Source organism: Podarcis melisellensis (assembly GCF_964234715.1).
Source record: "Podarcis melisellensis genome assembly, chromosome: 16".
NCBI classification, from domain to species: domain Eukaryota; kingdom Metazoa; phylum Chordata; class Lepidosauria; order Squamata; family Lacertidae; genus Podarcis; species Podarcis melisellensis.
In genome coordinates, this window is record NC_138533.1 from 17,668,105 (window position 1) to 17,688,730 (window position 20,626).

Below are 20,626 nucleotides of genomic sequence, written 5' to 3' on the forward strand. Positions count from 1 at the left end.
CACAGAGCCCCTCCAGCAAAACCCAGATCAACCTTCGCCCTGAAAAACCCACGATGGGTGCGCGACCCCCCACCAGCTCGGCCTAGAAGCAACAGAAAAACCTCCCCAGGCAGAAGCAAAACAAAAAAGTTGCGGAAAGAAACTCGGCCTCGAGTTCTCTCCGGCCCCGCACCACCTTCAAGAGCCGTCTCCAAACCGCCACGCAGCCAGCAGGGAAACGCGCCCTCCCCCACAAGCAGCACACGCCTCGGCAGGCTCTATTTTGGGAATTGCCAAAAATAAAAAAGATCCAAAAATAAAGAAATCCGTCGGAAAGAGGGGATCTGAAGCCCCCGGACAGGAAAACGCGCACAATGGTTTGAGTGCGCGCCCAAGAGCCGGGCCAAGAGGGGGGCTTGGGGGTCCCGGCTGAACTTCCCCCCAACGCTACCCCTCGCCTGGAAAGGGGGGCGGGCGGGCGGGAGGCTACCTCTGCGGTTCGCGGTTCCAGCCAAGCCCGCCGGATCCCTCCCTCCCTCCCTCCCGGCCCTGCGGAGGAGCGGCTAATTTTAGCTCTCCAGTGGAAAGACTGAAGCGGGACTCACGGCGCGGGGCGGAGACGCGCGGGCGGCGGCGGCCGCGGCCTTTCTTTCCACGTCTGCGCCTCGACGGCCCTGGATCGGGTCCGAGAGGCTATTGCGGGAGCAGCTCGGGCAAGGCTCAGGCGCGCTCGGCTCTCGCCCTCCCTCCAAGGCCAGCCTCGCCTCTCTCTCCTTCCTTGGCCCAGACCCTGCCCCGGGATGATGGCCCGGCCCGGCCCGGCTAAAGGGCAGCGACAGCTGCAGCGCCGCAGAGCGAGAGGCGAGGAGCGCACGCGGGCAGGACGTGGGGGGGGGGGCTGGAGCAGCTGCCCGAAGCCAGCCGGGGCTCTCTCGCTTCCTTTGTGGCCGAGAGGAGGAGGAGGAGGAGGAGGAGGAGGGAGGGAAGGCGCGCGCGTGTGCATGAGCCGGGTGGAAATTTGGCCGCCCTCTGGCTTTGGCAGGACGGGCTCCCCGAAAGGGATCTTGACATTTTGGTGGGAGAGGCGGACTCGTGGGCCCCCTCAGGAGAGACGGATCCTGGCCGGAAGGTTTCGATTCCAGCGCACAGAAAAACCCGTCGCAACATCTGGAGTGCCCTGCTGGATCAGGCCAAGGGCCCATCTAGCATCCTGTTCCCACAGGGGCCCCTGAGATGCCTCAGTGGGAAACAGGGACCCAGACACAAGCGCACTCTCCGCTTGCGGGGCTTCCAGCAACTAATATTCAGAAGCGCCTCCTCAATGAATGAACCCAGTCCTCTATTAATAGAACCATTAATATTAATTAATTAATTAATAATCTATTAATAATAGCCACTCAAGTTGGTGGCCATCACCACCTCCTGCAGGAGTTCCAAAGTTATGTGCTGAGTGAAGTTCTTTCTTTTATCTGTACTTCATCTTCCACCATTCAGCTTCATTGGACGTCCACTAGTTCTAGTGTCATGAAAGAGGGAAATTACAAAAAAGGATGCACTTTCTCCAGGTACACTCAGAAAACGAAAGGTGGGGGGCTGCACTTAAACAACACACCTGCTGCAATTCCAGCCAAACACACCACATACATTGTTTTTTCTTAACTAACCTGTGCCATCATCTAAAATGGGAGGCTATGGAAGCCGGGCGGGGGAGAGACAACGACCATCAAGGAATCCTCTTGGGGTGGCTATTGGATGTGGGATCGGGGACATTGTGTTTTGGCATTTCTATTCATCCCTCACTGACAAATTCCAGGTGGTGGTACTTTGCAAATTATTGCTCTGCTTCATGACATTTATGCTAGGCTGTATCACATAGATCAGTGTTGTCCTCCTCCGCTGAATGCTCTATACTCCACCCATGTATCCTGAAGACACCCATCTCTTAGTTCCCTTTTTCATCAAATTCAGGGAATGCTGTTAGAAATTATGAACAAATGCTCAGCCAATAAGGTGAAACTCAGCCATGATAAGATGGAGATGCTGTGGGCAGCTGCTTTGTCTGATTTAGGAAACAGCTGTGCAGCATGTTCTGGATGGTGTTTCATCCAGACTTGCCCTTGTGCATGCTATTAAGACTCTTTCTACAGACCCTGGTAGCCTTGTTGGCACAAAGCACCTTTCAGCAGCTTAGGTTGGTGAGCCAACTATGGACTATCCCAGATGAAGATAGCCTCCCACAGTATCCATGCTTGGAAACATGCTTTGTCTACTGCAACGTATCCAGTGTGGGACTGCCCTTGAAGACTATGCTGAAATTGTAAGTTAAAACAAAAAGTAGCGGTGAGGCCTTTGGGACTGGCTGCATCAAATGCATCACATCGGCCCTGAAAGGGTGCCACTGGAGGATGGAAAGACGTATGTGGGTGCAGAGGCCTCTGACCTGTATGTGGCTGGAATGGAAAGGTAAGAATCACGTCCATTTCCCCAACCCTATTTTGGCATGTAGCCTTTGGGCTGAGAAAGTTCCATATCCCTACATTAAAGGAGCTCGGGTGGTCCTGCTGGGAAAATCCCCACCCACAAGCTGCCAATCAGACAATTCTGGAGCCAATGGGCCTAGAGATTTCTGTTATCTGAGTGCTTCTGGCATTCCTATGATTTGCATCTCACTCATTTCCTTGGAGCAGGAAGAGCTCTCCAGTTGCCTCCAGGGGTGGGAAACCTCTGGTTCTCCAAATGTTGCTGGACTCCAGCTCCCAGCAGCCAGCATGGTCAATGGTTGTGGGTTATTATGGAAGTTCAAACTTCAAACATTGGCTTGTTACAGCAGACAGTGGTTAAGATTAACCACTGTTTAAGGTTTGAGCATGGGTCACTTGCATGTTTTCTTCTAAGTGCTGTTATAGGCTGAAGGCTTAATTTCAGTTTTTCCAATGACTTTCTGCTTGTGGTTTTATGGTTGTGAACCACTTAAAGAGATTTTGTTATATTAAGCGCCATACAAGTTATTAAAATGAATGAAATTAGTCCAGATGTTCTACCATCCTCATTGTACAAGAAATTAAAATATCAATGCTTTCAATCCTGACCTTGCAGGGAGAACATTAACAAAAATGACTTGGTTGAGCAATTTGCATTTCAAATGCATCCAGTCTCAAATACCTTCCACATACCCCGCCCCCCCCCGCCCCCGGTCTTAAAACCATCATGAACTTAAGATGCCCACATTTGAAGCGCTGGGTTTATTTCCATGTGTATATTTATTTTTTGCTCCTATTGATTTCTGAACAGCAGAATGTACATTACACAAAACCAAAAACCTTTATTAAATTAAAAAGAAAGAAAGAAATAGTTTTCCCAGTACTCTGCATGCCACAAATCTCATTACAGACGGAAAAGATGCTAGCGTTTACGGTAAGGGCACTAAAACAAGGATATAAATTACAACATGAAGGAAAATATATATTTATATAAAGTGTGCCCATACATTTCTCTAACTTCACCGCCCCTCTTTTACCTTACTCCCTCAGTTTTCTTGAAAGTCATGAAGATAGCTTTAGGAACAACCTGGAGAGCCAGCATGGTATAGTGGTTAGAGTATTGGACTAGGACCTGGTCCCAATTCAGCTATGCAGCTTGCTGGGTGACCTGGGAACTGTCACTGCCTCTGAGCTTGACTTACCTCACAGGGTTGTTGTGAGGATAAGATATGGTAGGGTTGCCATATCTTGAAGAGCAAAAAAGAGGACAGCCCAAGCTGCTGCCAGCCCGAGCCTGAATCACCCAAGCCTGAAAAACCCAGACATTTCCTTTAAAATGTAAAAATCCGTCCAGATGGGCACTTTTAGTCCAATAAAGAAGGCATGTCCAGGTTTTCCCGGACATATGGCAACCCTGAGATATGGAGGAGGAGAAAATCAGTAGGGTTTTGCTCTCAAATCACCACTGGATTTCTCTCACACAAAAGTGGAAATGGTGCAAAAAGTCACATCAGGAGTGGGATTTATGCAGGCCACATTCTTGCAGGTTTAAAATATAATAAACGTGAATCACAGAAACCTGACAGATTCAGAAATCAGATCTGTCAAGGGAAAAGGGGAAGCACCCCCCACACCATGCTGAACTATAGCCAATCAAGTACATGCAGAGGTCAATGGGCAATTCCTATCAGGATCAGGACTGGATCAGTCTGGAGTGCTGAACCAGCGTGGGTTAGGGGTTAAAGTGTGGAGCCAGGACTTTAGAGACCAGAGTTCAGTTCCCAGCTCAGCCCCAAATCTTGCTGGGTGAGCCATGGGCCAGTATTAATCTCTCAGCCTAACCTACCTCAGAAGGTGTTTGTGAGGATAAAATGGGGAGGGGGAGAATTACACAGGCCACCCGGCACCGCTAGGAAGAAAGGATATAAATGTCAAAAACCAAAACCCTCAAATCACCCATAATCGGATGGTTTTGTTCTTGTTTCCTACTTTGCCCAAGCGTATGCCTTTCAAAATGCAATTAGCCCAATGGCAGATGCTGGAATTGTGATGGTTGCCTCCTTGCTAGTATGTTAGCCGTCTGACCAGTAAAATCAGATTCCAGTGGGCTTCTCTGGGGTCTGAAAACCAAGGCTGCCAATTTGGACTGGGCCACTTCTTTCCCCCACACTGGTTCTGCTCAGGGAGGTCAATATTTCCAGAATCAAAATCAGCAGTCCTCATTCGCTTTATTTTCAAGGTTTTGGAGCTGAAACGTTAAAGTTGTGGGCTGGCAGTCTCCTGAGATGGAAACCTCAGATAGCATCAGTAATGGTATCTGACAGACCATGAGGGTGGGGTGGAAGGGAGGGGGCAGAGAGAATTTCCCAGTAGCCACTAATGGCCAAAAGCCTGGGAACATGAATTCCCTCAGATCCTGACCATGCCTGTGTCCTGCTCCCTGGGAGCTTCTCACCACCCCCTTGACCCAAGGAAGCACAAATTTCTTATTTCTTATTTTTATTTCAGGCATCTGTATGCCAAATAACCAAGTTCTCAGGGTGGCTTAGGCCGAGATTAACATCAGAATTACAATATATGAAATAAAACAGGTCAACAATCTCTTATATACCCAACCGGGAGGGGAAAAGAGATTCCTCCCTTCTCCCAAACTCCACCCCCGCCTTTCCTTTTCTGTGCAAAGCAAAAGAAGCCCAGATTCACGGAAAAGGTTGCCAACTTTTACTCTTTTGCCTCAGTTCCTTAGGTGGTAACAACAGGCAGATGTGGAGAGAGCATTTATTTCTTTATTTCTTTATTTATTGCACTTATTTCCCACCTTTTTACACCATGGAGTTCGAGGTGGCACACATTGTTCTCCCTCTCCTCAGTTAATCCCCACACCAACCCTGTGAAGTAGGTTAGGCAGAGAGGCCCCAAGTCACATCCAGTGAGCTTCACAGCCAAATGGGTATTTGAACCCTGGTCTCTCAGATCGTAGTCTGAAACTCTAACCACTACACCACACTGACTATCGGTGAGGCTTTCTCGTGGCATGGAGGTGAAGTAATGAGAACAAGTTTCTCCCACTTAATTTTGGGGAGTGGCTGTCTGGAACGGCACAAGACAGAAGTGGGGAACCACAGACTTGGGAGGCAAATGTGCCCCCTCCCAGGTATCCTTATCTGGCCCTCGCAATTTTCCCCATGCTACACCCCTCACCGGACCTGATTCACCCCCTCCTCAGGTGTTTTTTTTCCTTGTTGCATCATGCCCCTGAACTCTGGGTAATGCCTCTTGCTTCCTTGGATGGAAGATAAGGAGGGGCCTGCAGATGTGGGCAAAAACTAGCCTGCTAGCAGAGGCAGATTTAGGGGAGCACGACCAGTTTTGTCACACTGGGGCGCTTGGAAGGTTGCCCAGAAGAGAATGTGGCCCTAGGGCTGAAATAAAAGTTCCCCAACCCCGGCATAGGAGCAGGGCTAGCAAAATGAATGGGCAGCTCTGGATGCTTGAGCTAAATTGCAGAAAAACCAGAAGCTAACAACTCGGGTGGAATTTTCCCTCCTACTAAAAAGGGGGGTAAAAGCACAAGAAACCTCTCCTCAGGCCAATGAGAGTTAATAGTTCAAAACTGCTAGGGGGCACCAGGTTGGTGAAGGCTGCATGAAGACACTCATCCCCTTGAGTTCTGTGGTTCTCCTCTGTAAGGCCCGTGGGCTGGCCAGCCCTTACTTGAACCAGTCTGCAGTCCCTTCTCCGTCTGTCCCTTCTCAAAAGAGGAATCGGTCCATACCTAAAAATACAGGCCAGGAACTGGTCCTTCACCCTCAGTCCATCTCCAAAGGGATGATTCCCTTTGAAGCCTGTTCTTTGTGGGTGGACCACCGGCCTTGAGTGGCTCCAGACTGTGGCCCAGCCTGAGTAGAGCATGCCACAAGGTGTCAATGACATGCTTCTGCTCAATTTGGCCAGGGGAGCAGCTGGCACAAGTGGGTGGGCTCTTGTCAGCAAAGGCTCTTGGCACAGTAAATCAGTTGGCCTTTCAGGTACCCAAAGACCCTTTGTTGCCTTGTTCCCCTTCCATCTGGCATTGAGCAGAACTGTGTGTGTGTGTGTGTGTGTGTTTGTGTGTGTGTGTAATTACCAAAAAAGAAGAAGAAAAAGCATTAGCAATGGAAAATGCCTTTGCCATCAGCCTGCATCAGAGCCTGGAGCGTGAGGCACCCAATTCCTACAGACAACAGGAGCTGCAAAAGTTTTCCCGGCCTTCTGGAACAACCAAGTAATCTCCTTAGCGCTAATCGATAAGGCATGGCCAGGGTGAAGTGCCAGCCCTAATCTTACTTGTCAAACAGAAGGTGGCAAAGAATTAACCCCGCCTGGCCTTTTGTGCGTCTTGTTTATGTGACACGTTCGGCTTTTATTTTTTATTTGCAACTTGGGGGGAAGAAGACGGTTGCCTTTCGCAGCAAGCAGTTCCAATGAAAAGGCTTGATTTAACAGCAAACCATACAAGTATGCTCTCCCTCCCCCCCAAAAACAACAGACACACGCGTGCACACACACAGCCTAATGCACTCAAGCTAACCAAGGTCACACCAGGTCAGCTGTTCCCTTCGTGGAGGATAGAAGAGGGTTGGCAACGGGTGGCAGGGAGGTGAATTAAAGCGACACAGCCGCGACAGCAGCTTGCACCACCACCACTCCTCAGCATCCCCATCTTTCCATGCTGGACTAACTTGGCCGGTCACGCATCACCAACAAACACAACAGATTTGCATAAAATATGCACAGGCTAATTTATCACGCACTGCTGCAGATTTAGGCTGTGTACATACACAATGTACCTTTGGAGCACATTCGAATTGCATTCTTTCCCTCAAAAAATTATGCGCTCTTAAGGTACAGTGTGTCTACGCAGCTTCAGAAATAAGTGCTCTTGTTTAAACAGAGACACATCGCATGGTATGGAGAAAGAGTGATCAGGTGAGCTGTATGCAGGCCCTCAGTCTGCTGTCCGGGAGGTGTTCATTATGATGATAATTTATTTATATGCCACATAACGAGCTAAAATAGTTTACAAGTGAGTGTGTGTGACACAAAAAATATAAACATCCATTAAAAAAACAACAACTGTTGATGGACAATTTCAACATCCCGCTCTCCCTTCTTAGGGTTTAATCAAATGTGGAGCAGACTCAGTCCTTCCAAAGAGAGGACTGTCCTCAGTAGGCCTCTCCCTCCCCATTCAACATGCCAGATGCTACAAGCCAAAGGCAATTCTGTTCAGAGCCAGTAGTCTAAACAGAAAAATGAGTCTAATTTGATAACCATTTCATTTCTGTAAATATACCGTCAGGGTTCAAATAATACTTATGGTATTGATTACATTGCTATTCAAACTTTCCTCCAAGGAGCTTACTGCTTCTCTCCCCGCCCTGCTTCCACTCAGTTTTATCCTCACAACAACCCTGTGAGGTAGGTTAAGGCTGAGGTATATAACTGGCTACCCAATGTCATTCAGTTAGCTTTCATGGTTGTTAAGATTTCAGCCTAGGTTTCTAGCCCATCAGTTTCAACGCTACACCACACTGGCTTGTGGTAGCCCAAGGGAAGGAAAGGCTAACTGGAACACACCCCTGGACTCCACAATACTATTATAACAACCTCCCTCAGGTTCAAATGCAGCTTGCTATGTGACACAGCAGAAGCACTCAAATAAAGTAAGCCCAAAGTCCTTCTGGATTCAACAAATTGTTTTTCACAATTCTTTGGATCCAGGACATGGTCTCTAATGTTTATTCAAAGCTGGCAAAAATGCAAGGGACAAAGAAAGGGGACAATTTTCCAAAAGTTTGCCATTCTTTCCTTAGGATGAGACCAAGGCAGGCCCATCTAGTCCCTCACCCTGTTCTCCTCAGTGACAGCCACCAAACACATGCCTCCTGGAAGCCCACAAGAATGGCATTAAGGCAACAGCTCTCCCCAGCATCTGGCACTCAGTGACAAACAGCCTGGGGATATGGAGGGTCCTACAGCTCAGCCTTCGCCAACCTGGCTCCCCTCAAGATGTGACAGCCTACAACTCCCATCAGCCCCAGTCAGCTAGGGGCCAATGGGAAGACAGCTGTGCTCACTGGAAGTGACAGATATTGTAGGCCAAAATATCTGGTGGGCAAAGGCTGCTAAAACCCATCATGCTAACACCACCAGATGGACCACATTCTCTTTCCTGAAAGTTACTAGTCCCTTTTTAAAAAATAGATTTTAGTTGCTTTTGCGACAAAAACAAAACAAAGTATAGCATCATAAACATACATGCGGCATACAGTTATGAGCATCGGTTTGATCTCTGATGCATAGTGGACCTGCAACTTACACAAGGGTTCACATGAAGAGGTAGAATCACATAAAGTTAGGAAGTTCCCAGAACTGTTGCCTGCACAACCATCCCTACCTATCCAGAGCTCTGGGATGGTCATAAGAGGTCTCAGATTGCCCCTTCTGACTCCCCCACCTCCATTTATTTATTTTCTTGCCACCTGCGCAAAGCTGCAATCACATATTACATGTGAGTTGCGAGTCTACTGTACTGTACAACATTTACTCTACTTTGGCGCTGTGGGTTAAACCACAGAGCCTAGGGCTTGTCAATCAGAAGGTCGGTGGTTCAAATCCCTGCGAGGGGGTGAGCTCCCGTTGCTCGGTCCCTGCTCCTGGCAACCTAGCAGTTTGAAAGCACGTCAAAGTGCAAGTAGATAAATAGGTACCGCTCCGGCGGGAAGGTAAACGGTGTTTCTGTGCGCTGCTATGGTTCGCCAGAAGCGGCTTAGTCATGCTGGCCACATGACCCAGAAGCTGTACACCGGCTCCCTCGGTCAATAAAGCAAGATGAGTGCCGCAACCCCAGAGTCGGCCACGACTGGACCTAATGGTCAGGGGTCCCTTTACCTTTACTTATGACTGGAATTCTCTCTCTCTCTCTCTGTCTACAGTGTCATCTTATGTCACTTCACAGAAGGCCACACGTGGCCAGTGATGTTCCTTTTCTAAAGAGATCCCATGCCGCTTGAAACTCTCCTTCTGTCTTCTAAAGATTGCTCCTGTATTTCACCTTTTGCATCAGTTTTTCCATCATCGGAACTGCCCGAGTTTGTTGGAACCATTCCGACAGCAAGTTGTCTCCTAAATCCTCCCACTTTTTTTTTTTTTAAATAAATCCTCCCACTTTTGCTGCTGATGGTAAGAGTCTTATTCGCGATATTCTGATTTGCGGATGACAATACCATCCTGGAATCTAAGTCTAGTTTCTGACCAATCATAAGTCCCATTTCATAAAATGCGCCCCCCCCCCCCGGGACTGCTGTATCTTCTCATATGGCCACCATATCTAAGCTACTACAACCTTTTGACCCTGAATTCCATAAATTCATGTTCCGTGTGAAGGAAAGGTTCCTGCAGTCAGTTCTAAATCTACTGCAAACCATATTTCACTGGATAAGCCCCTCACCCCACTTGTCCTTGAATTATAAGAAAAATTGCTATCCACTTTCTCCACACCATGGCATAATATGTAAACCACGTAAGAGTTTTTATGTTGATTAAGCACTATACAAATCTTGTTAAATAAGAAAAACTTCTATCATGCCCCCTCCTACTTACTTACCCTTTTAAAAAACTAAATAACCCCCAAAATTGCGTATTCAGTCCAACCCCTTTATAATTTAGGATGCCTTTTTTTTCTTCTGGCTCCACAACATCCCTTTTTGAAATGTTGTGAACAGAACTGTCCAAGTGTGGTCACACCACAAATCTTAATAAAAGACAAAAGAATGTGCTTTTCATGCAGCGCACAGCTAAACTATGGAACTCTCTCCCACAGGAGGCAATGATGGCCACCAACTTGGATGGCTTTAAAAAAACGGATTTGACAAAGTCATGGAGGAGAAGGCTATCAATGACTATGAGTCATGATGGCTATGCTCTGCCTCAGCAGTTGGAGGGAGCAATGCTTCTGAATACCAGTTGCTGGAAACCACTGGGGTGGGGTGGGGTGGGGTGGGGTGTGGGAAATGCTGTTGTGCTCAGGTCCCGCTTGTGGGTTTCGCATTGGGGCATCTGGTTGGCTAGTGTGTGAACAGGACACTGGACTAGGCGGGTCCTTAGCCCAACTACGGAGGCTCATCTTATGTTCTTAATAAGACACCCTTTTCGTTTTCAAGTCCAGCAAACTTTTTCAGCAGGGGGCAGTCCACTGTCCCTCAGACCTCGTGGGGGGGGGCGGACTATATTTTTTGGGGGGGGGAAATGAACGAATTCCTATGCCCCACAAATAACCCAGAGATGCATTTTAAATAAAAGGGCACATTCTACTCATGTAAAAACACGCTGATTCCCAGACTGTTTGCGGGCTAGATTTAGAAGGCGATTGGGCCGGATCTGGCCTCCAGGCCTTAGTTTGCCTACCCATGCCATAGAAGAAGAAATTATAGAAAAGCACGAATGTAGCAATCCACAAGCGGTGGAGTGCCTTCCACAATGTGCAATGGCGCGGAAAGGTTCAGTCAGCAATCTTTTCTAAAAGGGGTGTGGGGTGGGACAAATGTGGCCCTATTTGGAGGGGATGTCAGATCAGGAGGGGCAGAGGTAGTTGCAACAATCATAATAACATGAACAGGATACAGCAGCCGCCACCGTGTTTGTGTGTGTGTGTGTGTGTGTGTGTGTGTGTGTGTGTGTGTGTTGTAAGAGCACCCAGGCTCACCCTAGGCCTGCCAATCCACAGAGCAATGTGACTGTTAGAACCACTGAGTTTCAGTCTCACTGATCAACTTCCTTCTTGCACAGGGAGAGACAGAAGTGAAACCAACAGATGGATGAATGTTGGAAGGGCAAGAGGTAAAAACAATGTTTGTGTGTATGCGCTTTGCGGGTGGGTTGAAGAGAACGAACACCCCTCAGAGTGGCCACAAACATTAGCGGTCAGGGCGTTATTGATAGATTTAAGAGCCTTGTTGTAATACTGCATGCGGGGGTGGGGAGCCAAAAATCCCCTTTTCTGTATCACAATTAAAAAAGCATAGGAGCTCAATCCTCTACGAAGCATCTGGTCACTCTGCTGGCACAGGCAGAAAGGACTTGTCAGGAAAGACTTCAGCGACCTGGTCAAAAGTTAAAATGAACCAAATCACGTTTTGTTGTGTGTGGTGTAGTGGTTAAGAGCGGTAGTCTCGTAATCTGGGGAACCGGGTTCGCATCTCCGCTCCTCCACATGTGACTTGGGCCAGTCACACTTCTTTGAAGTCTCTCAGCCCCACTCACCTCACAGAGTGTTTGTTGTGGGGGAGGAAGGGAAAGGAGAATGTTAGCCGCTTTGAGACTCCTGAAGGGGAGTGAAAGGCGGGATATCAAATCCAAACTCCTCCTCTTCTTCTTCTTCTTCTTCTTGTAGGTCAGAGTCCTGGACCCAGGTCACCAAAAGTTGACAACCTGTGCAGTTCATACGTTTTTATGTATGGATTGCCCCTCATGTGAAATATCAGGGTGGCGTATACAGCACATCTTCGAGACACCTGAAGCAGGTTAATAGCCAAGATGCCTGCCCAAACTCTGCAGGAGAGTGTTTCTCTGCATAGGGCTGGCGACACTCAATGCCCAATTTCTAGTTGAAGTTAGTGGGGTTCCTGAAACATGGGGGGGGCAACTAACAGCACTTCAGTCAGTGATCAAGCTGGGATATAAGAGCTTACTTAGGCAGTCCTTAATGGACCCCAGATTTAATCTGTTTGTGGCTTTCTATATCATTATAAAAACCCTGAACCTGGCCGCATAGCATATGGGCTGATATTTCTGCAGAGGTGTCATATGCTGTCAGTTGTCCGTTCCCATCAACAGTCTAAAGACAAAGATGAATCCAGGAGTACCCCCAAGCTACATATCTGCTCCTTCAGAAATAGTGCAACCCTGTGTCTGGAACAGGCAATTGGCCCATCTTCTGGACACAGGAGCTATCTACCCACCTTCCCTGGATTGTAGCTCAAGCAACTTTGCATTCCTGAAAAGAGCGTAAGAAGAGCCCAAGGCCTGAGGCAAACAGGGATCTTTCCTTTGCAAAAGGGAATACCTGATCAAATTGGCACACACAGCAAAGTTGTTGTTTGAAGTTCACTATCTAGTTCTGCCCCCCAGCCCAACCTCCCACCGCAAAAGAAAACTGGGTCGTAAAAGGATGTCTTTCACCCAGGGCTTGGGTTTAGGATGAGCAGGCGGCACCCCTCAGCCTAGTAAACAACAGAGGACCTGCATGTTACAGAAGCAGCCATATCAGACAGATGGGGCCTGGGGTGCGTTCCCCACTTGGAGCAGACACATTTGCCCTTCCCAGGCCAACCTTCTGACCTTCAGGTGCTAGATCACACCTAATCCTAGTTCACATCCCCTGACGCCAGTCCCAGCAAGCACCTTAGGCTGGAAGGCACCCGTCCCCAGCTCCAGATTTGGTTACAGACGTCGTTGTTATCATCCCCCTCGCCACTGCCACCTCCCGAGCCTGTCCCTGGCAGCATCAGAGGTGGCGAAGGCAGCCTCGCTCACTCGCCAACTGTGCTCACGTTCCTGCCTGCCAAGTCTCCGCGCTGCCCTCCCGAATTCTCATCTCATTTCTGACCTACTTAACAGCAAAGATTGCAACGGCATTAATGATTTAGAAGCCTCCGGCTAAGCGCATGCCAAGGTAGGCTGCGGCGTTATATAATACTGTCGTTATCTGCCACGCAATGGCACCTATGAGGAGGGAGCTGAGCTGAGCACCCGCTGGATTTACAGGTCTTTGGTTGCTGGTCTGGAACAGGCTTGCCTTACAGATGGCCAATTCCCACGTAGGCGGAGGTGTCACTTCTCACATATCACAGAGTGAACCTCTTCCCCCACCCTAGGCCACTGAACACACTGCAAGCAAACAGACAAGAACAGTGTGTGTGTGTGTGTGTGTGTGTGTGTGTGTGTGTGTGTGTAAAAATATCCTAGGGGGTTTGAAGGCATGGGAAGGAAGCCCTCTCCCATTTAGAAGGTGGGTGTGGGAGGTAGCAGGTAACCTCAAGTAAAGTTTTGTTTTCCAGATACCTGAAAGCAAAGCTGCAAAATCGAAATAATGAACTTGCTCTGCATAACAAGCTGGATTTAGCAAATTACAAGTTATGTATATTTATTTAGCTTCCATCATGTATCATGTTTGATAACAGGAAGGGGGTCCAGCAAAGAATTATGTCTTCTGTCCCGTTCTGCCAATGCTAGCATCCCTACTTTGGCTTCAGAGAACACAGAAGGTGCTGCTCATATGTTTTTTGAAACAGAATTCTAGCAGCATCCATGAGGGCTAAAACCTTGCTTGGGTTCTTTCAAATGAAAGGCATGATTCTCAAGCTGCTGAAGTGGGAAGCTATTGCAAGAAAAGGAATAGAGGTTAAACTGAACAAGACCTGACAAACATCACCACCACAAAAAAAACACACCCAGAAATGGGAGGTATTATTTTGGGAAGGAAAGCTGTGTATTGACGCTGGTCTCCCCCTCCCTGCTCCTTTCAAAGCGGGAGAGAAACCCAGCAGGTTGGAGATAGCATCCAGAGATGGTCAAAAGGGGCTCAGGAAGTAATGATCAAGCTATAGAACTTTCCTTCCTTCTCTGGCTCACCTACACACAAACACACACTTGCCCTTCACATGAGTCAGCAACTTTAAAGAAACACTTCAGGAAGCAGGCCCCCACGCCTCCTGCGCAAACACCCTGCTCCCAGGTTGAGTGACAGCTGGGCCTGTCATCATCCCCATGGAAACCAAACACACACATACAGAGAGCTCCCCAAAAACTGTTTGAAGCAGAACCTCTTCTGGCTGGGGGGCAAAACACACAAGTTCAAGTCCCTCTCCTCCAAAGTCTTTGAAAACTGCCAGGAGGGGCAAACTGCTGGATGAGGTTGGAGGGAAAGCCGAAGGGTGGACATAGCCAAAAGGAGGACACTCCAAGTGGCTTACTTATGAACACAAAATGTGTCCTGCTAAATTAGGCCAAAGGCCCACTGAGTGCAGCATCCTTTTCTCACAGCGGCAAATCTAAATGCCTCTTCTGGGAAGCTCATCATTCAGGCCAGAGACTGAGATCCACCTTCTGGAGGTTCCCTTGTTGCAAAATGTGGTTACAGGAAACCAGACAGAGGGCCTTCTCGGTAGTTGCGCCCACCCTGTGGGATGCCCTCCCATCAGATGGCAAGGAAATAAACAACTATCTGACTTTTAGAAGGCAACTCTGAATAGGGAAGTTTTTCTATGTTTGATGTTTTACTGTGGTTTGATAACTGTTGAACGGCGCCAGAGTGGATGGGACTACCCAGTCAGATGGGCAGCATATAAATTTATATTATTATTACCCAAACAGCAACTCTCCCAAGGACTATAGTCACACTTTACATTTAAAGCGCTATGATACTACTTGAAGTGGTCATGCCTTCTCCCAAAGAATTCTGGGAACTGTAGTTTGTTAAAGGTACTGAGGGTGTCTAGGAGCTTCCTATCCCCCCCCCCCATACAAAGCTAGAGTGGCTTAAACAATCAATCCCTCTTCAAAGGGAACTCTGTGAATCATAGCTCCATGAAGGGACTAGAGGCCTCCCAATGACTCTCAGCACACTTAACAAACTACAGCTCCCAGGATTCTTTGGGGGAAGCTACTACTGTTTGCAGGGGAACCACAGTGCTTTAAATGTATGGTGTGAATGTGGCCAAGGTGCAATTCTCAGCAACTGAAATGCAAGATGGCCACTTCCTCCATGAATTTGCCTAATCCCCTTGTAAAGCTATCCAAGTTGGTGGCCATCATTGCCTCTTGTGGGAGGAGGTTCCGTAGGTGAGCTACGCGCTGGGTGAAGTTGTTCTTTCTTGTGTCTGACTGCCATCCCCTCACATGCCCCATGCAGTGTTCATTTCACCTAACCCAGGATGTTTTGGGGGGGGCGGTTATTTGCTTTTAGTTTTAAAGGAAGGGTTTCAAAAGGTTAGGCGAAAAGGCCTTTAGAGGAGAGAGGCAGCAGCTGCTAGCATTCCTGGGGAGGGGAGCTGTGAACATGAGCTGGGCGGCTCTGAATCACCTCACAGCTTTTCTAACCACAGCCTATCCACATTGCCAGGGCCCGGCAGTCAGGCACACCTGCCAAGCCTTGCAATTGCTGCTGTGCTTATGCCACAAAATGGAGCTGAAACAGTGGCACCAGAATTTTTGGGCAGGCACAGAAAGGGTAAAGTATATTTCTGGGTGGGTGAGTTGTGTACCATGTGTTAAAGCTTGGGTAGGCAAACTAAGGCCTGGGGGCCGGATCCGGCTCAATCGCCTTCTAAATTCGGCCCGCAGATAGTCTGGGAATCAGCGTGCTTTTACATGAGTAGAATGTGCCCTTTTATTTAAAATGCATCTCTGGGTTATTTGTGGGGCATAGGAATTCGTTCATCCCCCACCCAAAAAAATATAGTCCAGCCCCACACAAGGTATGAGGGACAGTGGACTGGCCCCCTGCTGAAAAAGTTTGCTGACCCCTGTGATAAATTAACAGTATACAAGTACAAACGGCAATTATTTTGCACACGTCCAACTAACGTGTGACTACTGACACGTGTGGGGGCCAGAAATTGAATCCCCATGCAAAATGGTTGATGCCTGTATGTTAATGCCAAGAGTCCAGCAATGGGAGGGGGGCAAACTCCTTGTTTGGGGGGGGGCGCATTTACCTCCTGCCCCCTTTCGGTGCTGCCCATGAGCTGAGGGGGGAGGCAATGAGGGGAACTGGCACAACTAGCATTTGGGGGGGGCACTCTTAGTGGTCCCTCCCCCCCCCCAATTATGTACAAAACTTGTGCCAACATAACTGTTCCTACTATTCATACTTCCACAATATACTGGCCCCTGGAAAAATCAAGTGTCCTAACCACCAGGTGCAGCAGTTACATTCAGAAGTGCAGGAACTTTCCAGGGCTGCATTCACACTGCAGTTTATTCCATTTCCCTAACTGCTAATTTCCACACCATATTTGGGCTTTCACATGGCCCAAAAACCACTTCTGGAAAACTAAGGGAATATAGTGTGTGTTTATCACACATTTCCATGTTATTCGGTCCCGGGGGGGGGGGGAGGAATCTGTTTGCAGCCCACTTAAACTTGGAAAATCGAAGGGATAAAATGGTGAAATTTGGGGCAGTACAACAGCACACAGTTCTTTCCTGCCGTTTCCAGAGAATCGTAGACAATGCAGGAATCTCAACAAGGCAGATGGCCATCCAACCTCTGCTTTAAAACCTCCAAGGAAGGAAATCCCACCACCTCTGGTGGGGGAATCATGGGGGAACAGAAGCAGGCATGCACAGAAAGAGTGCGGGAGTAGCAATGTTGTCCAATGACATTCATTCTTGGATCTCGGCATGGTGTGAATGAAGTTCAGTACATCATGCTGGTATATCAGTCAGAAGTACAACTGGAGCCATGACTTTAAAGTTTTGCGGGGCTTTTGAAGGGAAACTGTTGATGGTCATTTCTATAACTTCCCTCAACCTGGTTTGAAATCCAATACAGGAGGGGCTATTCTGGAGTAAAGGAATGTAGGATACCATGGGATCATTTCCAGGTGTCAGGATGTAGCTGTGAGCTTCGGTTTGATTCCTCACTGTCCTCAAGAGGCACACAGCTATATATTTGCCTGAGAGATTCCACTCTTCCAACTATACTTCCTAGAGCCCTGGCATAGCCAGTTTTCCCTCTTGATCAAACCAGTGCAATAGCTCAATGGTAGAGCATCTGCTATGTGTGCAGAAAATCCCTGGCATCTCCAGGTAGGGTTGAGAGAGACCCCTGCCTAAAACCCTGGAGAGACACTGCCTAACAGTGCAGACAGTACTGAGCCAGATGGATCAATGGTTTGACTCAGTATAAGGGCAATTTCCTATATTCCTACATCTCCTGCCTCTGGGACCCAGCCCTAAACTACCAAGCTACACTCCTTTACCCGCCAGGAATCACCCTCTCATTCCCAGCCTCTGCTCCTTGCATCTGAGGGTCTGAGCCTCTAGAAACTTGGCAACCCTCCTTTACAGGAAACCAGCCTTCTCTAACCTGATGCCCTCCAGTGCTGGTTGGCACCGATGGGAACTGGAACCGAAAATATCAGTACAACTTCCACCGGTCCCAGCCATTTTTGGACTATAACTCCCATTACCCCCAATACAACTCCCAGCCAGCATGCACATATTTTGGCTGGGGCTGACAGGGTTGCCAGGTCGGAAGTATGCCAGATCCTGAGATTTCACGGCCCAAACCTGAGACTTAAGAGGCCACCTTTAGTGATGTCCCGGAGAGGGCTCTGGAGAGGTAGGTTAATTGGGAGAGGGAAGCAGAGGAGGGCAGACCCCCCCCCCCCAAAAATGTCTAGGCTATAATTTGCAGCCAGCTCTTGCTGGGCTGAAGCTTGCAATCTGCGCATACAATCTTAACATGTTTTAATTTATTTTTCATTTTTTTATTAACGGTACTCCTGCCCACCTGGAGATTAAAGCCCTCCAGCTGCCACCTGGAGGAGGCCAAGAAAACCTGGAGACTTCAGATCAGACCTGGAGGTCTCACATCTCTAGCTGTCATCCAAACAACCTGGAGAGTACCAGGTTGGGAAAGACTTCAGTCAACAGAGAAGAGGGTGCAGGGAGGAGAAATACAGAATGAAGGCAGACAGTTATCTTATGGACTTTGGATGAATGAGCCAAGATGGCAACATTCATAATGTGCCAACCTGCAAACCTCAGAGAACTGGGTTTCTATCCTTGGGAGGGGAATGAACCTTTTTCATGACGTTCCCCCTCCAAAAAAAGCCTCTCCTTCCCAATTTGTTCAGTCCATGATAATCACATCAACCTGGGAGGCTCTATATGCCCATGATATACATTGCTGTTAATGCCCTAAATGAAGCTACTACAACCCACGTCATTTATTTCAGTCTTTTCTGCCGTTGCTACATGACTATATTTATCCCTGTTTTCTCACGTTCAAGCCCTGCAAGGGAGGTGGGACAGCTATTTCCCCCAGATTCTGGATGACATCAATCTTGCAAACAAAATTTGCCTTATTTGAGGGCGGGGGCACAGCTCCGTGGCAAAGCCTGAGTCTTATACGGATACAGAAGGTGCCAATCCACAGCGTTCTCAGAGGAAATGATGCTAGGCTAGGATGTGCTTGTGGGAACAGCCTCCCCTTGAGACCTCAGAGAGCCAGAGGCGATAAGAGGGCTAGAGATGCACCAATATTCTGATTCTGAATAAGGCAGGTTCATATGTTCACTCACTGCTAGCAAGCTAACAGAGTGAACACCCTCATACATCTGGAAGGCCACTAGTTCACCATCCCTGTGAAAAGGTGCATGGGGTGGTGGAATGCCTCCACCCAGGGGCATCTTACCTATAGAAGCTAGTGGCGCAGGGCGCCAAGTTCTGGAGGGCGCCAGGGAAGTGGCGGAGGCTGGACGTGGCGCCTCTCAGCATCAGCTCGCCACCCTCGCCCGCCTCCGCCATGCTGCGCCGAAGCAGCACCGCGCTCAGAGCCTCTGCCTGCCTTGGCCACCACGGCACGAAGTGGCCAGCTGAGCTGGGAGCTGCCGCGTCCAGCCTCCGCCTCTTCCCTGCTGGAGGAGCTGCCCTCCAGCCGCTGCCCGTCTCCTCCAGCCCCGCAAAGCACCGTCCTCCCTTAAAAAGTTTGGAAACTCTGGGAAACGGAAGGGGGCACTGGAGGGATCTTTGCACCACAGTGCCGGATATGCTTAAGACGGCCCTGCCTCCACCCCCTCCAAAATAACTGGGATGGTCTTCAGATGAGCATCAGGGCTCTGCTGAAAGGGCTAGCTGCCATCTGTGAAACTTAGGAGGAGGTGGAGATATTCCCCACCCTATAACCCACCAGCGTTTTCCCCCCACAAAGTAGTTGCACTATGAGTCAACAGAACAAGCCCCTTCTCAACTCTTTCCCAAGTTGTCAGGCTGCCGTACTTTGTCCCACAGAATTCAAAGGAAGCAAACCAGTCCCCATCTGCACAACCAGGTCCTTCCATCTGTAGTTTGCACCTACCCACCATCCTGGGGTTTGGTTAGAGCTGATGCTTGTGTATGCCAGAATGGAGGCTTTTAAGAGCACAAAAGAAAGAGAATGAAAATGCTGCAAGCCAACTAAGAGTGACTCGCCTATAAAGAGAAGTTGCAGTGTTTGGGAATGGATGACGGCCATGGCCCAGCTGCCCCAGCATCATGTTCTCACAATGGCCAACCAGATGCCTGTGGGAATCTGCAGGCAGGGCCTGAGCACAAGAGCAACTCTCCCCTCCTGTGGTTTCCAGCAACTGTGGAGGCAGAGCGCAAAGCACAGACATTGTGACAAGTAGCCATCAATAGCCTTCTCCTATTGAGTTTTTCTAATCTTTTAAAACCATCTGAGTTGGTGGCAAGCAATGCCTCCTGTGGGAGTGAGTTCCATGTGCTGCATAAAGTAGTACTTCCTTTTATCTCTCCTGGGTCTTCCAACATTCAGCTTCACTGGATGTTGGCCAGTTCTAATGTTATGAGAGAGGGAGAGAAAAAAACTCATATTTGCCCTTTCTCTAAACTAAAAAGTCCCAAACACTGCAGCAAGCTGCTCCATCCTCTTTTATCATTTTAGTTGCTCTTTCCAACCCTACAATATCCTTTTTGAGGTAAGGTGACCAGAACCACACACAGTATTCCAATTGCAGTCACAGATTTGTATAACGGCATTATGGCATTGGCAGTTTTATTTTCAATTCCTAACATGGAATTCACCTTTTACACAGCTGTCGCACACTGGGCACAATATGAAAGGAAATTTGCTGTGAACTGTACCACATGCATTTGCACTGTACCCAATGACAATTTTCAAAGGCAATTTTTACACACACACACACACACACACACACACACACACACTCCTCTTCCTTCTTTCCTATAATTAAACTTGGCCCCTTGCCATTCTGTACTCTGCAGTCCTGGAAAGGGGGTCAGACTTTCTGCGTGCGTTCCAGCCCTAGGAATGTAGCAAAACTTTCTCAGCCAGAAAGAAAAGAACACTGTGGAGCTTTTCATCGAGATAAGAAACC

At 48.5% G+C, this 20,626-nt stretch overlaps 1 protein-coding gene across 4 annotated transcripts in view; it reads right to left on the reverse strand.

Annotated features, from left to right (window-relative positions):
• MEF2D (myocyte enhancer factor 2D) overlaps nucleotides 1–20,626 on the reverse strand; it is a 135,931-nt gene that overhangs the window by 83,321 nt on the left and 31,984 nt on the right. Inside the window, exon 1 of one of the 4 annotated variants that reach the window (XM_081892419.1) lies at nucleotides 585–788. The exons of the other annotated variants lie outside the window; for them this stretch is intronic. The gene's annotated coding sequence lies outside the window, so the exon portion shown is untranslated. Of the gene's footprint in view, nucleotides 1–584; nucleotides 789–20,626 lie in introns of those variants that run through there. 4 annotated transcript variants of the gene reach the window in all.